The following is an 18,076-nucleotide window of genomic DNA, read 5'->3' as shown; positions in this document are numbered from 1 at the left end:
GGGTCCCCATAACAACCCCGATCGTGTTAGGAGCGCTCGTTTATGGAACATAACACCGGTAGCCGAAACTAAGGGGGCAAAGGTGGAACAAAACACCAGGCTAGAAAGGCCGAGCCTTCCACCTTTTACCAAGTATATAGGTGCATTAAATTAAATAGCATTAATAGGGTGATATGACAAGGAACCCATGTGTTCACATGGAAGCATCTGCACCTGCAACTAGCAACGCTAACAACAGGGTTAAGCAAGCAGTAACATAGCCAATCAGTGGTTTGCTAGGTTGAACAGGTTGAAGGTAATCATGGCATTGTTGAGAGGCTGACATGGAAACATGTGGTAGGCAACGAGACATAAACGGTAGCAATGAAATAACTAGCATGGCAATGATAGTAATGGTATCTGGGGAAATGATCATCTTGCCTGAGATCCCGCTTGGAAGAAGAACAACTCGGTGAAGTCAGCGAACCAACGTAGTCGAACGGGTCCTCACATTCCGACACGCTTGCGGAACTCTATCGAGACGGGCAAACCGGAAACAAACATCGACACAAGTATTCACCACCACAAAGCGAGACATGATGCAACCCTAATATGATGCATGAACAGGTCATCGATGCACGGGATGGCACGGCAAAACACCTCACACATACACTACACATTAAATGACGCTCGATATGCAACGGGTTGCATATCGACGAAACTCCACGTTTAAAAATTTAATTAACTCCCGTTAATTATCACGGCAATATTAAATGTTGTTAACATGGCAAGGGGTGTAGCGATGATCCTACCTAGCACCCTAGTCGGTTATCAAACGGGGCACGGAACGTAGCTACGGCACGAGAGACATGCAACACACGATCATATGCCATGAATGCGTCATGCATGAGAGTTCAACACATCACGACAAGGAGGGAAATAAGCATGGTGTCGCCATGGCGAGCGAGAGGAAACCATGGCGGTAAATCGGAAACGATGCCACGGCAACGTTCAGGTCCCGATAACTCGAGGAGAAACCGGTGCCAACGTATACGAACGCGTGCAGGAACGGAAAATAGCGATGGGGTGATCCCGTATCTCGGGTTCCCATGTGTCGAGGGCTCGACGAAAAGGAAGGCGACGTGCACGGCAAATAAACGGTGCATACATACGGTGCATACATGCATTCAACTTGTACAACACACACATCCGTACATCACTAGCACACGGTACACGACATGTCCCATCGGTATACCTTCGACGCGTGCGGATCGGAGGGGTTCGGTCGAAGCGGACGTCGTGGTCGTCGTGGAAGTAGTCGTTCACGCGCCGGTAGTTGAGGTAGTGGTACACGGTCTCGTCGACGGTAGTCGTTCGCTCAGCGTCGTGGTTCCCAGGTCTTCGGCGTCGGTAGTCGATCACGGGTCTTCGCCGACGTCGAGGAAGTCGAACTCGCCTTCGGGGGTCGTCGAGGGCGTCGTGGAAGTCGGTCTTGTCGGTTCCATGAAGGAGGGGTTGGTGCATGCGGCGACGGCAAGCGACGCAACAGCAACATCAAACGTGCATCGACGGCACAACGAAAAGCGGCCACATCTAGCACCAGCAGGCTTCGACTAGCATCGGCAGCAAGCTAGCTAGCAAGCATCAACTGCAGCTAGCACATCGGGCAACAACAACCTAACAGCAATATCAGCGAGGCACACAGGAGCACAAGCTCGGCAGCAACAAGCATGACAGCTTGCATAGCAGTAGCAGCAAAACGGCACAGCTCCTGCAGCTAGCTACAGCACACAGCAGCAACATCAAGAAGCAACATCAAGCAGCATCAGCGACTGCAGGCAAGCAGGGCAGCAGGCAACGCGCGCATCTACTACCGACAGCAGGAGTAGCAGCTTAGCAAAACGCAACAGCGGCCTAGCAGTCTAACAGCAACAGGCAAGCATCAACGCCAGCAGCCAACGACACAACTCGGCACGAGCGCAGCAACAGCAACGACAGCGACGTGCTACCTCGGCGTCGTCAAGGGAACGGGCGGTCCGGCGAGCACGACGGGGCGGCGACCGGGAAGCGAGCGAGGACGACCAGGGGGCGAGGCCGACGGGGCGATTAGCTCGGGCCTGGGGAAGCAGGGGCGACGGGAGGAGCTCTCCTCGCAGCAGACGGCGGGAGGCGACCAACATGGCGCGCGGGGGCGAGGTCCGAGGAGGAGGAGGCGTCCACGGCGCGTAGCGCGGCGGAGGGGAGCCCCTGGCGGCGGGCACAGCAGGGCGGCGCGCGGGTCGGGCACCGGCGGCCTGGAGGTGGGCGGCGGCAGCAGAGGGCCTCGGGCACAGGGGGCGGCGCGCTCGGGACTGGAGGGGCGCGGCGACGGACGGGAGGCCAGGGCGCAGGGGCGCTGGGGCGGGAATCGGCGGCAGCAGGGCGGGGCTACTGGCGCGCAGGGGGGGTGAGGAAGCGGCGGCAGGAGGGGCGACGGCAGGACGGGGCATGGCGGCGAGCGAGGACGGCGCGCAGGGCTGCCGGAGGGCGCGGGGCGCCTGCAGCTAAGGTCGACGGCGGCGTGCAGGGGTGGAAGAGGCGGCACGTAGAGGGGACTGAGCGCGGAGGGGCGAGGGAACAAAGGCGAGGCGGCGGCCATGGCGCTGGGGAAGAGGCGGCGCTGGGGAGGACGCTCGGGATCGGGAGGGAGAAGGCGCTGGCAGGCAGAGGAACGAGAGGCTCCCCCTCTCTCGCTAGGGTTGGAGGCCTGGCTTGGCCTTCGGTCGGCTGGGCCTACTCTAAAAGGTTTTTTTTACTTTTTAAAACAGAACTCCTTAAATAAAGAAAGGCCTTTTAACACAAAAAAAGAATAAAATAAATGTTTTACCCCTTTTGAAAATTATACCCCAACTCTAAAGTAGCTTGGGCATTTTTAAACAATAAAATGAAATCCCTTTTACGAATTAAAATAAAACCCTACTTAAAAGAATTTAAAAAAAATCAAAACCCTTTTTTTAAAAGAATTAAAATCACAACCCTTTTAAAAAGAATTAAAATAAGCTCTTTTAACAAGAAGATAAAAATAACCCCTTTCGAGAGAATTAACTAAAACCTCTTTATTCAAAGAATAAGTAAAAGCCTTTTAAAAGATAAAATAAAATGGGAGGGTTTTTAAAATGAAACAAACGGAGAGTAAAATTAAAACCTAAGGTTGTCCCTACGTTTAATAAAAGGACTTTTTAAAAGAAGGCGAATATTTTGGAAGAGGGGTAAAGTTAGAAATCTTTAGAAAAACCACAAAATAACTTAGGAGGGGAGAGGAGGGGAGAAGATTTAGGTCGGCGGTGCAACGGGGTTTAGCGGTGGCTCTCACGCTCCCTCTCTCATCGCGCTAACCAACGACGCCACTCACGAAACACTAACACCCAACAACACGAAGCAACAAGCAACACCGACAAAACACCGATGACATGACGCCATGCATGATGCGATGATGCAAACTACATGACGGTGCAACGAATAAAAACTAAACACACGACGAAAACGGAATAAAGGGGGATCTTCTGGAACGTCGGTCTCGGGCTGTCACAACTCTCCCACACTACAAGAAGATCTCGTCCCGAGATCCAAGAATGAAAGGGGGAGAGGATGAGAAAGAACAAGAGGTAAAAATTAGTCGCTTCTTTGACAAACGAGTGAAACCAACGATCCTTGAAGGTTGCAAGACGATGAGGAATGACATGAGAAAGAAGCCAGAATTCACGGAAAATTTCGGCAGCACTTCGGTAGGAAAATGGGACAAAAAAATTTCGAAAAGGTAGAAGAAATAGACAATATTCATAAAAAACAACTAAATAGAGCAAGGGAATACCATGATCTTGCTAGAACAACAAGATTGACCCAAAAGAGCAATACCACAGAGCCTCCGGAACAACAGAATAGGAACTAGCTCAAGCGGAAGAAGAGGATGAAGAAAGGAATGACAACTATCATCACAAATGAACTTGACAAGCACCCTTGCGAGAAGAATTGAACGGAGTTGTTGGAAAACAACAACGAAAGAACAAGACAGTAGTGGGCTTATGGAAACCTTTTCAAACTAATGAAGTGACAACCAGCCACTAAAAGAAACAAGGATATATATGAACAAATCTTACACCAAGAGGATACGTTGAGAACTCGGATTAATGGCAAGCACCAAGATAGCACAATCCCTAGGAAAAGCTTTAGGTGAAATCCAAACCAAGATAACTCAATGAAGAAATCATGGGTTGAAATATCTCATGATCATAGAATTGGTGGTTTTAATTATCTCATTCTTGAAAGGAAATCTCTTCGAGGCTCCTACCGTAACAAGAAGACTATAAACCACCTCAAAGGATAAAGGAAGAACAAATGCACTTGGGAATGCAAGAGAACGGATACTTGAGAAAAGAATTGATATCATGAGTCCTCCGGAAGAAGAATTCAGATTACTATGAACAAGAATAAGAATTATGTTATGCTTATCCTTCATCAAGTTAAATTGATGACAAGCAACAGATCTAGCATACAACTTATTCTTCTAGAAATGATTAAGGAGAGGTATGAGCACAAACTAGAAGAAATCTTGAAAGAGGCACCGGTGAGAATTGAAATGAATGAGGCAACCATGAATGACTGGAGATACATGAGAATGAAAAGATCTTGAGCCACCTAACAGAAAAAACTTGAACAAAGCCCGGAATAACCGAGAGAGGAACGGAGAGACAACAATGGAGAAGAATTGAGGATGAAAGCTGAAAGCTGAGAACGAAGAATCTTCTGAAATGATGGCCTTCGGAGGATCGAGAAAGAAAACAACTCAGAAATGCACCGGATAGCAAGAAACAGATTCTCATGAATGGAAACAATTGAAAGGATAACACAAGCTGAGATGATATCTTCAAGAGAATGGACCAAGATTCGAGAGAAACACTCCTTCAGATTTGCAAACTGAGAATGATGACGAACACCAAGAATACTGAGACACTCCGGAATAATGAAGAATGAAAGATTGAGCCAAAGACGAGAATAAATCCAAATTGAACTTGGAGAAAGAATATGACCGATGAAATTCATACTTACGTCATAGTTGAAAAGAATTAAGGACCTCCGGAAAAGATTAAAGAGCCAGGTAAGATCCTGGGAAGAACCTGTGGGTTATGGGCCCACTCAAAGAAAGTCACCGTTAGAAAAGATTGCTAGACCGAGAGATATTGCACCGGTACAAATGAAAACTAGATGAGGTTGAGAACCTCGAAATAATTAAAAAAAATGAAACTCGAAACTCAGAGATATCTTCAGCACTCCGGATGAAAAGAGAGGAATGAATAACCAAGATAGCCTGAAATAATCTCCAGCATGAAAAAGAATTACAAGGATAATTAGGATATGATGAACACGGATAGCCGAATTAAATTCACCGGTAAAGATGACAAGAATGAACAAAGATGAACACGAAGCTCCTGAGAATCTTCACAACGAATCACCGGATAAGATAGAAAAGAACACATAGCGGAAGCACAATGAAAAGAAACTCTTGGATGGAAATTGAATCACTGAGAAAAGGGCGGGAGGGTGGGGAAAAACAAAGACAACTTGGGCTAGAAGATATGAACTCCAGAATAAAATGAGAGAATGACCTTGCAAAAATTGGAGAGGATTGAATCCACTTGGAGAGAAACACTCTGGTTGAAAAAGAATTGATATGGCAACTCCGGTTGACAAAAATTGACAAGACAATTGATTGATCAAAAGGATTAGCACTCTCACATAAAAATATGAGAACACAGATTAGGAAAGATCTGAAATCACCACTTGACATCGAAGCAACACGAATTACCATATTCAACAAAACAAAGGGATGAGGCTTACGAAACAAGCCAGAACAAACTCATGAGAAATATTTCCGTTCGATATTTTCGTGGACAGGATCGCACGGGCACGATTTACAGTAGTCATCAAGTGCAAGGCAGTGCACCTGACATACGAAGCGCCCCCGAGTCGTAGCAAGCTACAAAGACTCTTTAAGACACAACGTGTACTGCTGTAAGTCGACCGTGAACAAACGAATCCACTAGATGTCGAACCCCAACCTAACATCATGCATTTGTTGGAAGAATGTCCTATAAGTAACTACTTGAATTCCCACCTATGAATTCCCGAAATATCTGGTCATGCAATCTGGTACACGGATACAAGGAGTAATAATCACACAACTCCTATACTAACCCGTCACTTGTATCACATCCGTCAACACACGACCATAATCTCGGACCTTCATCTACAACAGACCCTCGTGATCACAACGATACAAAGTATGGAAGTACTCCCGAACAATCTGCACCAGTACTGGGGACATCGGGGTTATCTCGCCACTACTAGTATTGAATCAATTACGAACATCCTTCGTTCTGAGATACTAAGAAATTTGAATGATAACGATGTGCTCAAGAATCCCCTGGAGCTCAACTCCCCGGAAGAAAATCAAGTCAGACAGGAGGCACCAAGACAGAACTCCGTCACATCGGCATCATATAGATCCCAAGAATATCCGCGTGATCCTAAAAATTTTTGAGTGGGAAGAGGAGTAGAGTAAATTATTACGTCAAGATTCCTCACCAGAGCATAGAAGAGGAGAAAAAAGAATCCTAATCTCCGATATATAACTAAGACTCAAATAGTTTTTCACTAGACTCGACTCGGCCAAGTTCGATCAATCAAGGGGGCTCCTAGGTCGGTCCTTGCTCTGATACCAACTTGTCACGCCCAAGATGCGACCCTATCCTCAATTTGGCACGAGGGCTTCGTCAGGGATAGAAGCGCATATCGTCGTGTCGCAAGAATGGATATCGTTACAAGTACATGTACTGAAGAGAAGAGTTATATAAAGAGTTGGCTTACACTCGCCACAAGCTACATCAGCATCACATCAGTACTTTACATAAACATCAAGAGTAAGAGCAGGGTCCGACTACGGACGAAAACAAACGACAAAAGAAGAACGACGTCCATCCTTGCTATCCCAGACTGCCGGACTGGAACCCATCCTAGATCGATGAAGAAGAAGAAGAAGAAGCAACTCCAAATGAACAATCAACGCGCTCGCGTCAAGTACCCTTTACCTGTACCTGCAACTGGTGTTGTAGTAATCTGTGAGCCACAGGGGACTCAGCAATCTCATTTCCAAAGGTATCAAGACTAGCAAGGCTTGTTAGGTGAGGCATGGTTAAGTGGTGAGGTTGCAGCAGCGGCTAAGCATATATTTGGTGGCTAACTTACGAGTACAAGAAATAAGAGGGGGAAGATCTACGCATAGCGGACGTGACTACTGATGATCAAATGAATGATCCTGAACACCTACCTACGTCAGACATAACCCCACCATGTCCTCGATCGGAGAAGGAACTCACGAAAGAGACAGTCACGGTTACGCACACAGTTGGCATGTTTTTTTAATTAAGTTAACTTCAAGTTATCTAGAACCAGTGTTAAACAAAGTTTCCACGTTGCCACATAACCGCGGGCACGGCTTTCCGAAAATATTTAACCCTGCAGGGGTGCTCCAACTAGTCCATCACAAATTACCACAAGCCGCATAGAAATCGTCAATCACGAAGCTCGCGATCTCGTCGGATTCCCTAGTGGAAAACCTCAACTCTGAGATTACCCAAAGCATCACCGGAATCCCGATGCACAAGATATCTCGTCAAAGGTAAAACTAATCCAGCAAGGCCGCCCGACGTTTCGACGATCCCGATAGGAGTCGCGTACCTCGTTCTCAGGACACGGCGGATGAGCTAGACGTCGGGATCGCTAAACCTCCGGGTGACCAGAGGGGCGCCGGACATCGCTCAGGTGGGGCCAACACTCATGAAGAGCACTGGCCCGGGGGTTGATTAAATTTCCTCGGGTTAATTACTCCCTATGCAGTTCATTAGTTATTAGGCAAATGTAGTACCAAAGTTGGCCCTGCCAGACCAGCTTTAATCTAAAACGAATTATCAAGGGGGTCCCCATAACAACCCCGATCGTGTTAGGAGCGCTCGTTTATGGAACATAACACCGGTAGCCGGAACTAAGGGGGCAAAGGTGGAACAAAACGCCAGGCTAGAAAGGCCGAGCCTTCCACCTTTTACCAAGTATATAGGTGCATTAAATTAAATAGCATTAATAGGGTGATATGACAAGGAACCCATGTGTTCACATGGAAGCATCTTCACCTGCAACTAGCAACGCTAACAACAGGGTTAAGCAAGCAGTAACATAGCCAATCAGTGGTTTGCTAGGTTGAACAGGTTGAAGGTAATCATGGCATTGTTGAGAGGCTGACATGGAAACATGTGGTAGGCAACGAGACATAAACGGTAGCAATGAAATAACTAGCATGGCAATGATAGTAATGGTATCTGGGGAAATGATCATCTTGCCTGAGATCCCGCTTGGAAGAAGAACAACTCGGTGAAGTCAGCGAACCAACGTAGTCGAACGGGTCCTCACATTCCGACACGCTTGCGGAACTCTATCGAGACGGGCAAACCGGAAACAAACATCAACACAAGTATTCACCACCACAAAGCGAGACATGATGCAACCCTAATATGATGCATGAACAGGTCATCGATGCACGGGATGGCACGGCAAAACACCTCACACATACACTACACATTAAATGAAGCTCGATATGCAACGGGTTGCATATCGACGAAACTCCACGTTTAAAAATTTAATTAACTCCCGTTAATTATCACGGCAATATTAAATGTTGTTAACATGGCAAGGGGTGTAGCGATGATCCTACCTGGCACCCTAGTCGGTTATCAAACGGGGCACGGAACGTAGCTACGGCACGAGAGACATGCAACACACGATCATATGCCATGAATACGTCATGCATGAGAGTTCAACACATCACGACAAGGAGGGAAATAAGCATGGTGTCGCCATGGCGAGCGAGAGGAAACCATGGCGGTAAATCGGAAACGATGCCACGGCAACGTTCGGGTCCCGATAACTCGAGGAGAAACCGGTGCCAACGTATACGAACGCGTGCGGGAACGTAAAATAACGATGGGGTGATCCCGTATCTCGGGTTCCCATGTGTCGAGGGCTCGACGAAAAGGAAGGCGACGTGCACGGCAAATAAACGGTGCATACATACGGTGCATACATGCATTCAACTTGTACAACACACACATCCGTACATCACTAGCACACGGTACAAGACATGTCCCATCAGTATACCTTCGATGCGTGCGGATCGGAGGGGTTCGGTCGAAGCGGACGTCGTGGTCGTCGTGGAAGTAGTCGTTCACGCGCCGGTAGTTGAGGTAGTGGTACACGGTCTCGTCGATGGTAGTCGTTCGCTCGGCGTCGTGGTTCCCAGGTCTTCGGCGTCGGTAGTCGATCACGGGTCTTCGCCGACGTCGAGGAAGTCGAACTCGCCTCCGGGGGTCGTCGAGGGCGTCGTGGAAGTCGGTCTTGTCGGTTCCATGAAGGAGGGGTTTGTGCACGCGGCGACGGCAAGCGACGCAACAGCAACATCAAACGTGCATCGACGGCACAACGAAAAGCGGCCACATCTAGCACCAGCAGGCTTCGACTAGCATCGACAGCAAGCTAGCTAGCAAGCATCAACTGCAGCTAGCACATCGGGCAACAACAACCTAACAGCAATATCAGCGAGGCACACAGGAGCACAAGCTCGGCAGCAACAAGCATGACAGCTTGCATAGCAGTAGCAGCAAAACGGCACAGCTCCTGCAGCTAGCTACAGCACACAGCAGCAACATCAAGAAGCAACATCAAGCAGCATCAGCGATTGCAGGCAAGCAGGGCAGCAGGCAACGCGCGCATCAACTACCGACAGCAGGAGTAGCAGCTTAGCAAAACACAACAGCGGCCTAGCAGTCTAACAGCAACAGGCAAGCATCAACGCCAGCAGCCAACGACACAACTCGGCACGAGCGCAGCAACAGCAATGGCAGCGGCGTGCTACCTCAGCGTCGACAAGGGAACGGGCGGTCCGGCGAGCACGACGGGGCGGCGACCGGGAAGCGAGCAAGGACGACCAGGGGGCGAGGCCGACGGGGCGATGAGCTCGGGCTTGGGGAAGCAGGGGCGACGGGAGGAGCTCTCCTCGCAGCAGACGGCGGGAGGCGACCACCATGGCGCGCGGGGGCGAGGTCCGAGGAGGAGGAGGCGTCCACGGCGCGCAGCGTGGCGGAGGGGAGCCCCTGGCGGCGGGCACGGCAGGGCGGCGCGCGGGTCGGGCACCGGCGGCCTGGAGGTGGGCGGCGGCAGCAGAGGGCCTCGGGCACAGGGGGTGTCGCGCTCGGGACTGGAGGGGCGCGGCGACGGACGGGAGGCCAGGACGCAGGGGCGCTGGGGTGGGAATCGGCGGCGGCAGGGCGGGGCTACTGGCGCGCAGGGGGGGTGAGGAAGTGGCGGCAGGAGGGGCATGGCGGCGAGCGAGGACGGCGCGCAGGGCTGCCGGAGGGCGCGGGGCGCCTGCAGCTAAGGTCGACGGCGGCGTGCAGGGGTGGAAGAGGCGGCACGTAGAGGGGACTGAGCGCGGCGGGGCGAGGGAACAGAGGCGAGGCGGCGGCCATGGCGCTGGGGAAGAGGCGGCGCTGGGGAGGACGCTCGGGATCGGGAGGGAGAAGGCGCTGGCAGGCAGAGGAACGAGAGGCTCCCCCTCTCTCGCTAGGGTTGGAGGCCTGGCTTGGCCTTCGGCCGGCTGGGCCTACTCTAAAAGGTTTTTTTTTTACTTTTTAAAACAGAACTCCTTAAATAAATAAAGGCCTTTTAACACAAAAAAAGAATAAAATAAATGTTTTACCCCTTTTGAAAATTATACCCCAACTCTAAAGTAGCTTGGGCATTTTTAAACAATAAAATGAAAGCCCTTTTACGAATTAAAATAAAACCCTACTTAAAAGAATTTTAAAAAAAATCAAAACCCTTTTTTTAAAAGGATTAAAATCACAACCCTTTTAAAAAGAATTAAAATAAGCTCTTTTAACAAGAAGATAAAAATAACCCCTTTCGAGAGAATTAATTAAAACCTCTTTATTCAAAGAATAAGTAAAAGCCTTTTAAAAGAGAAAATAAAATGGGAGGGTTTTTAAAATGAAACAAACGGAGAGTAAAACTAAAACCTAAGGTTGTCCCTACGTTTAATAAAAGGACTTTTTCAAAGAAGGCGAATATTTTGGAAGAGGGGTAAAGTTAGAAATCTTTAGAAAAACCACAAAACAACTTAGGAGGGGAGAGGAGGGGAGAAGGTTTAGTTCGGCGGTGCAACGGGGTTTAGCGGTGGCTCTCACGCTCCCTCTCTCATCGCGCCAACCAACGACGCCACTCACGAAACACTAACACCCAACAACATGAAGCAACAAGCAACACCGACAAAACACCGATGACATGATGCCATGCATGATGCGATGATGCAAACTACATGACGGTGCAACGAATAAAAACTAAACACACGACGAAAACGGAATAAAGGGGGGGATCTTCTGGAACGTCGGTCTCGGGCTGTCACAGGAGGGCGTCAGAGAAGGTGGGGCCCACCCAGGCGGCCTGTGGGCGTGGCCAGGGGCCAGGCCACGTAGGGAGGCTGCCTGGGCAACCCCTAGCTCCCCTCTGGCCCATCTTCGATGCTCCGGAATCTTCCGTCACGCTAATTTTTATATATTTTTCACAAGATTTTTGGGGCTTTGGAAATTTGGGTAAAAGCCCCTACAAAAAAAGACATCAGCAAACAGAAACTTGCACTGGGTGCACTGAGTTAGTAGGTTAGTCCAAATATGTGTAAAAAGATATAAAAGTGTAGCAAAACATATAACAATGTTACCTAAAAGATCATGGAACAAGCAGAAATTATAGATACGTTTGGGATGTATCAACATCCCCAAGCTTAATTCCTGCTCGTCCTCGAGTAGGTAAATGATAACGCGAATAATTTCTGTGGTGACATGCTAACACGCATATAAGAACTTCAAAGTAAAGCAAGTAAGATATGCAATTCAAATCAAGACAATAACAAGCAAGAGTCTATATTTAGTATTGAAATTAGCAAAGTAAGAACATAAAGGTGCAAGAGCTCTCACTGTCCATGATTCGAATGTGTCCAAATGGTGTTTGCGTGCAAGAAATGGGATATGGGTTGAGAGTATAAAAATATTTTTTAATTGAGAACTCAATCTACTAAACTTCACACTTGGTCTCCTTCGGAATCTTATTTTGACTCATCCCCAGACTAGTAGTCAGGCATAAGTCAAAATGATCCTCTCCCTTTCGACTTTGAGCACTCATGCAATGGATGATCGCAAGCAAGATATGTTGGCACTTAGGATGGCAAATGGAATAATGATGGGGAAGGAAGACAAAAAGGGTGTGAAAGGCTCACATCAATGAGGACAACCATAGGCGAGAGAAAGCCAAATGATAGATATGATGTGAGGAGTAGGGATTGCCATGCAACGGATGCACATATGAGCTAAGGTAAGCTCTCCAATGAAACTAGTGGGGGTGCATCCAACTTGCTTGCTCATGAAGACCTAGCTCTCATTTGAGGAGGCTCATCATTGGAATATGCAAGCCAAGTTCTATAGTGTAAGGGTCCCCACATAGTTATGCATGAATGATAATTTCTATGGAGTACAAATGTAGCAATGGAGTACGAGTGTGGATCTTTCAAAAGGAATAGTAGTGTTGCCCCATTCTCTTTTTTGTGTGGCCTCTTTGGATCTTTCTATTTATCTCTCATTTGTTCTCTTTGCGATATTTTAATTTTTCCTCTTTGGGATCTTTTCCTCACTTAAGGGCAACACTCTATGTTTTACAAGAATAAAAAGAAGATATTCACACTTTATAAGAAGTACTCAACATAAAGATAAATGAAAACTATCATGATGTATGCAAATGCATGCCTCTGCCAGTGTAGCAGGATATGCAATGAAACTAGCGCGTCACATGTAGCAATAATAAGGGCAAGGCCCAACTAGCATGCGGTTCCTCGATCAAGCAAAAGCATGTATGACATGAAGATCAATTCATGAGATGGTGCATGTTGCATGGCAATGTATCTCGGAAAGGCTATGGAAATGCCTTAATAGGTAGGTATGGTGGCTGTTTTGAGGAAAGATATAATGAGGCTTATGATGACAGAGCATATCATGCCAAGGGTTTGGATGCACCGTCAAAGTTTGCACCAACTCTTACGATGAGAAAGGGCAATGCATGGTACCGAAGAGGCTAGCAAAATATGGATGGTGGAAGTGCCAACAATCGAATACTCGCATTAGTCCGAAGAACTCGTACACTTATTATCGGTAACTCTCTGTCTAGTTAGGAAATTCACAAAGATACAAGTACCCCGAGGAGGAGTGTTTGGGGGTTTGGTTATCCTTGCGCATCCTCGACCCATGGTAAAATGAGGGTACTCTATATATTCCAACCCCTCTAGAGGTTAGCGATCAATCTAGTAGCTAGAGTTCTCAACTAATTTTTAGTTTTTGAAAAACACACAGATTTCCCAAAATATGACACCTATCACTAATAGGCTCAAGCTCTTGGCACCAATAGTCCAAACATTACTCAAATCAATACCTCAAAACTATTGCAAGTTACTACTATACTTAAATAGCAACCTCTATTACCTACTCATGCAAGACACACAACTCAGTGCAACAAGCCAACTCTCTAAACAAGATAAGCATGATAACTCAAGAGAGTTCCAAAAGCAACCTAAATAAAAGCTCTTAAAAAGATAAAGCATGAAAATAAGAGCTAAGCATGACAGCAGCTATGAAAAGATAAAGAACGCACAAAAAGATAAGCATGAAAACCTATGTTGTATTCTAGGGTGGAGTGGAGCGTGTTTCTCTCCCAAACAAACAAGGTTAGGTTCTGACTTGTTATGAACAGCAAGAAAAACTAAAACAAACTAAAAAGTAAAGAGCGGGACACTCCAAGCATAGCACATAACATATGAAGTGATAAAAATATAGCACGGAGATGGACGAACTGATGGTTGTTGATAGAGAAGGGGATGCACGGGGGCATCCCCAAGCTTATACGCTTGAGTCTACTTTAATATTTCTTGGGGGTGAATGGGGGCATCCCCAAGCTTGATCGCTTGACACTCCTAGATCTTCTTTCATCATCTTCCATCGCATACTTGAAAACTCCCTTCATACGAAACTCATCATAAGCTGATTAGAGTAGTTAGTACCCATAATAAATAATTTATTCCTACTGCAAATAAAGATTTCATGAAAAGGTACTGTTTCTCATGATTGCCAAAAGGTTTTTGCAAAGGAAAAGTAAGCCTAAGATTTGCAAAATGATGAAATCGCAAAAAGTGGCAGAATCTGTGAAAAGACAACAACAGGTAGTAAATAATTTTTTCGGGGTAGTTCTGCAACTCAAATCAAAAAACTCAGAAGAGATGCCAGAAAGATAATTATATATAGCATATTGTCAAAACAATTCAGATCAAAAATATGATATGGTGATATGTGGCGAATTGTTCCGTCAAACAGACAGAATCTGTTTCTAGACAGCATGTCACAACTTTTGAACTTTCTTGCGATCGGAGGCTAAAACTTCGCACAAATCTTGGAAATAAAGATACAATGATGTTGCTATAGTAGTAACAGGCATCAAGACCACTAGAACTGAAAGTAAAAAAAAATGGGTTGCCTCCCAACAAGCACTTTCTTTTATGCCTTTGAGCGAGGCATGATGCAAAAAGATCAAGTATTATCAACTCTATCAGAATAACTTGCCCGAATAACAGACTCATAAGGTAACTTAACTTTTTCTGAGGGAAGTGTTCCATTCCCTTTTTAAGGGCAAATTCGAACCTAATGGTCCCTTCTTTCATGTCAATGATAGCACCAACGGTGTGGAGAAAAGGACGTCCCAAAATAATTGGACATGAGGGGTCACACTCAATGTCCATAATAAGAAAATCAACGAGCACATAATTATCATTGACAACAATAAGAACATCATCAATTCTCCCTAAAGGTTTGTTTATGGAAGAATCAACAAGACAAACACCAAAAGAACATTGATCAAAAGGTTTAAAATCAAGCATATCATACATTCTTTTGGGCATAACGGAGGCACTAGCTCCAACATCACATAAGGCAAAGCAAGATATATTATTAAATTTAATCTTGACCATAGGATCCCAACCATCTTCTACTTTTCTAGGAATATAAGTCTCTAGCTTGATCTTTTCCTCCCTAACTTTGATACAAGCATTGGTAATATGCTCGGTGAAGGCAATATTGAGTGTACTAGTGTGGGGGCTTTAGCCATCCTTTGCACAAAAGTGATAACTTCGGAAAAACTACAATTGTCAAAATCAAGATTACTACCATTAATTAAAGTGGTGGTAATGTCATCTAAGCTCATTCTTTTGGTAGTCTCTAAATTCAAAGGACATTCTTGTCCTATAGTTGAGGTATTAGCATCACCATTAATAGGTCCATTGGGACTAGGGATATGATGGGTGCTAAAAGTTTTGGGATCCTCAACAACTTGTATAGTAGCAATGGTAGTATGTGTAGGAAGGCTCTTAATCCTGTCTTCCTCTTCTTTTTCTCTAGACCATCTATACTTAAGTTTGGCTAGCATTCTTATGTTCTCATTAATTTGGACTTGGATAGCATTCATGGGTGTGGTGTTCCTTTCCTCAAGGGGGGGTTCTAATTCTAAGCATCTCTACATCATGAGGTATGTTGTCTACCTTCAAAGAGAGACTATCTAATTTTTCTAATTTCTCTTCTACACTTTTATTGAGGGATTTTTGAGAAGTTATAAAGTCTTTAAGCATGCTCTCTAATTCAGAAGTAGAGTTTTTGGTGCTAGGATAAGTGTTGTTGTTCCCACAGTTGTTGGATGGGAACGGTGTAGGATTGCTACCAAAATTACTCATATAAGCATTAGTATTAAAGTTGTTCCTAGATATAAATTAACATCAACTTTCTCTCTTTCTTGAGCAACCAAATAATTTAAAGAAACATCATGAGGATCAATAGGAGCTTGCTTAGTAAGTAAAGTCATGATCATGTCAACCTTATCATTAAGGGAGGAGATCTCCTCAACAGAGTTTACCTTCCTACCTATTGGAGCTCTCTCGATGTGCCATTGAGAATAATTTGTCATCATCTCATCCAATAGTTTTGTGGCAACACCAAGTGTACTTGACATAAAGGTTCCTCCCGCGACCGAGTCTAACAGATTCCGCAAGGTAAAGTTCAATCATGCATATTGATACGTCTCAAACGTATCTATAATTTTTTATGGTTTCACGATGTTATCTTGTCTTCTTTGGTTGTTTTATGTACCTTTTATATCTTTTTTGGACTAACTTATTAATTCAGTGCCAAGTGTCAGTTCCTGTTTTTCCGTGTTTTTGACTCTTTTCAGATCTGATTTTGGAACGGAGTCCAAACGGAAGAAAAACCCCGAAATGATTTTTTCCCGAACGGAAGAAGATCGGGGGGCCTTTGGGCCAAGCCAGGTGGGCTCCAGGGAGCCCACAAGCCCCCACTCCGTCACCAGGAGGAGGCAGCGGTGGGCAGGCTTGTGGCCTCCCCGGCCGCACCCTGACCTAGATCTTTGGCCTATAAATTCCCAAATATTCCGCAAAAAATCAGGGGGGGCCTCGAAAATACTTTTCCGCCGCCGCAAGCTTCCGTTTTCGCGAGATCTCATGTGGAGACCCTTCCCGGCGCCCTGCCGGAGGGGACTTTGGAGTTGGAGGGCCTCTTCATCATCATCATCACCCCTCCAATGACTCGTGAGTAGTTCACTTCAGACCTACAGGTCCGTAGTTAGTAGCTAGATGGCTTCTTCTCTCTCTTGGATCTTCAATACAAAGTTCTCCATGATCTTCATGGAGATCTATCCGATGTAATCTTCGTTGGCGGTGTGTTTGTCGTGATCCAATGAATTGTGGATTTGTGATCAGATTATCTATGATATATATTTGAGTCTTTGCTGATTTCTTATATGCATGATTTGATATCCTTGTAAGTCTCTCCGAGTCTTGGGTTTTGTTTGGCCAACTAGATCTATGATTCTTGCATTGGGAGAAGTGCTTGGTTTTGGGTTCTGCCATGTGGTGACCTTTCCCAGTGACAGTAGGGGCAGCAAGGCACACATCAAGTAGTTGCCATCAAGGGTAAAAAGATGGGGTTTTATCATTGGTTTGAGATTATCCCTCTACATCATGTCATCTTGCTTAAGGCATTACTCTGTTCTTATGGACTTAATACACTAGACGCATGCTGGATAGCGGTCGACGTGTGGAGTAATAGTAGTAGATGTAGACAATATCGGTCTACTTGTTTTGGACGTGATGCCTATAGAAATAATCATTGCATAGATATCGTCACGACTTTGCGTGGTTCTATCAATTGCTCGACAGTAATTTGTTCACCCACCGTCTACTTGCTTTCATGAGATAAGCCACTAGTAAACACTACGGGCCCCGGGTCTATTCACATCCATCGTTTACATCTCCGCTTTTACTTTGCTTTGTTACTTTGTTGCTTTCAGTTCTCACTTGGCAAACAATCTATAAGGGATTGACAACCCCTTCATAGTGTTGGGAGCAAGTTTTTGTGTTTGTGCAGGTACTTGTGACTTGACAAGATCTTCCATTGGTTCGATACCTTGGTTCTCAAAACTGAGGGAAATACTTACCGCCGCTGTGCTACATCACCCTTTACTCTTCAAGGGAACACCAACGCAAGGCTCCAAGGCCACGGGGAAATCCTTTGCATATTTGCCAAGGAATTCCCTAAAGGCGTAGCCATAGCAGCATGATTCCTGGCGCCGTACCAGGGAAGGTCTGTTGTCGCAGTAGCACAACTCAACTGCTAATACTTGAGAATATTCTTTGGCTTCCCCTTGTATCTAATTAATAAATTTGGGTTGAATACTCTACCCACGAAAACTGTTGCGATCCCCTATACTTGTGGGTCAACAAGACTATTTTCTGGCGCCGTTGCCGGGGAGGCATAGCTATATTCTCTGAGTCACTTGGGATTTACGTCTGCTGGTCACTATG

The sequence above is a fragment of the Hordeum vulgare genome, chromosome 6H (genome assembly GCF_904849725.1).
Source record: "Hordeum vulgare subsp. vulgare chromosome 6H, MorexV3_pseudomolecules_assembly, whole genome shotgun sequence".
NCBI lineage: Eukaryota > Viridiplantae > Streptophyta > Magnoliopsida > Poales > Poaceae > Hordeum > Hordeum vulgare.
Note: the sequence above shows the minus strand (reverse complement) of the source record.